The 2,470-nt window shown below is 47.7% G+C and overlaps 1 non-coding gene across 1 annotated transcript; it reads right to left on the reverse strand.

Moving 5' to 3' along the window:
* Positions 1–1,002: 1,002 nt before the first annotated feature.
* Positions 1,003–1,074, reverse strand: trnae-uuc (transfer RNA glutamic acid (anticodon UUC)). The gene has a single exon. It is a non-coding gene; the product is annotated as a tRNA-Glu (tRNA).
* Between the last annotated feature and the right edge of the window lie 1,396 nt (positions 1,075–2,470).

Here is a 2,470-nt window from a genome sequence, read left to right on the forward strand (position 1 = left end):
AGCTTCGTTTGTGGGTGTTGGGATGATTGCTTCTGCAGTTAAGTATTTGGTTTGTGTGTGTTGTTTTTCTGTAGATGCTAGTTTGAAGTTCCCCATTGACTGTTCGCTCTACTGTGACATCAAGGAATGCCACGTTGTTGTTTTTCTCCTCCCCTTCAAACCAGGAGCCCCCCTTAGACCATAGTCTCACTACTTGGAACACCAGTATACAGACTATTCAAAGGCCTCCAGTGAAGGCTAAAACACCTAGTCGAAGATTCACTCCACTCCATTGACTCCATCCAAGAATTCCTGAACACCAAAGACACGAAGATAGAAGAGGATGGAATAATGCTGTCCTTTGACATAACAGCCCTGTTCACATCCAATAACATCAACGTGACCAAAGAAAACTGAAGGCACTACTCGAACAACCAAAGACACAAACACAGCGTCAACTTCATCACCAAAGACAGCACTGTCAAGCTCGTGGAACTGTGCCTTACCACCCACTTCATATTCAGTAACAAGCCCTACAAACAAATCAACGAAATACGCATGAAACCACCAGCATCAGGATTCCTAGCAGAAGCAATAATGCAGAGACTCGAGCAAACAGCCCTTCCAACGATCCAACCCAAACATTGAGTCCGCCACAGAGATGACACTTTTGTCATCAATAAATGAAACAAATTAGAGGAAACCGATAACACCATCAACAATATCCTTACTGGCATAAAATTCACAAAAGAGGAGAACAACAACAAAGTGCCATTTCTAGATGTCACAGTAGAGCGAACAGTCAATGGTAAATTCAAAACAGCGTCTACAGGAAAACAATGCACGCGAACCAAGAACTTAACTACAGAAGCAATCACCACTCCACATACAAACAAATCCGAATCAGGACACGATTTCAACGAGCCACGACACACCGCAGCACCCAGGAACTACGAAGATCAATAAGCAACTGTACAGAGCATTTAAGAAGAACGGGTAGCCGAGAAACACCCTGAAAACGGTTTCCCTGACCGGGAATCGAACCCGGGCCGCGGCGGTGAAAGCGCCGAATCCTAACCACGAGACCACCAGGGAGATGCAAGTACATCCTGACAGCTCTACTGAAAATTTCTTCCCTGACGCGAATTCGCATCCGGGCCGTGGTCAATCGAAGGCTTTCACCTGTGTATCCAACAATTCCATTTCTTGTATCCATTGCTCCTGATGCAGTCTCCTCTACATTGGGGAGAGTGGAGACTCCTCGCAGAGTCAAGTCACAGCGCGTGAGGGATCATCTACAGGACACCCGCACCAATCAACCCCATCGCCCTATGGCCCAACATTTCAAACCCCCTCCCACTCTGCTGAGGACATGCAGGTCCTGGGCCTCCTCCATCGCCGCTCCCTCCCCACTCGATGCCTGGAGGATGAACGCCTCATCTTCCGCTTGGGGTCAATTCATCCCCAGGCCATCAATGTGGACTTCATCAGATTCCTCATTTCCCCTCCCCCCACCTTACCTCAATTCCAACCTTCCAGCTCAGCGCTATCCTCATGACCTCGCCTACCTGCCAATCTCCCTCCCCACCTATCCGCTCCATCCTTCTCTCTGACCTGTCACCTTCATGCCCAAATCCCATTCACCTATTGTACTTTTTGCTACCTTCGGCCCAGCACACCCCACCCCCAATTTATCTCTCCATCCTGGAGGGGTCCTGCCTCTATTCCTGATTAAGGGCTTTTGCCCAAAACGTCGATTTCCCTGCTCCTCGGAAGCTGTCTGACCTGCTGTGGTTTTCCAGCACCACTCTGATCTATACTCTGGTTTCCAACATCTGCAGCATCACTTTTGCCTCCCAATAAACCCAGTGTGCCAATTTTTCATCAACAAACTGACACAAGCAGACACAACGTCTGCAGAAACCCTAGCCACATTACCTTACATTAAAGACATCTGGGAAATGATGTCCGGACAACTCAACCCTCTCAGCATCATGGTCGCCCACACATTTACCAACACACTTAAACAGCGGCTAATGAACCTGAAATACCCGATACAAACAACGAGAAAACGAATGTAATTTACAAAATACCATACAAGGAAATATATACATGAACTCTGCCTCACAGTTCTCTGTGGAAAGAAATGCTGGGATGAGATAAGGAAGATTTCTTTTCAGCCAAAACGAATCGACACTGACTGCACAGCCATTTAAAATCAACGCTGTCTGCCCAGGATGGAAGGTCCGAAGGGATGGACAGTTTTCTTATTTCTTGAAGATTTACAAAGCTGAGACTGGGTTTTGGTGTTTGTTCCCTTTCCACTCCCAAGAGCCGCAGTGGTTGGGGCGGTGTGTTGGGGAAAGTGAAATGTGCCGGTGAGCAGCGTGTGGGGCTATTTCAGCTTCGCTTCCTCTGACAGCGCTGTGACGGGACTCTGATGTTCTCAGGGACATTTACTGACACGAGACAGTGAAAAGATTCTCATTCC

This window comes from Chiloscyllium punctatum, chromosome 36 (assembly GCF_047496795.1).
Source record: "Chiloscyllium punctatum isolate Juve2018m chromosome 36, sChiPun1.3, whole genome shotgun sequence".
NCBI lineage: Eukaryota > Metazoa > Chordata > Chondrichthyes > Orectolobiformes > Hemiscylliidae > Chiloscyllium > Chiloscyllium punctatum.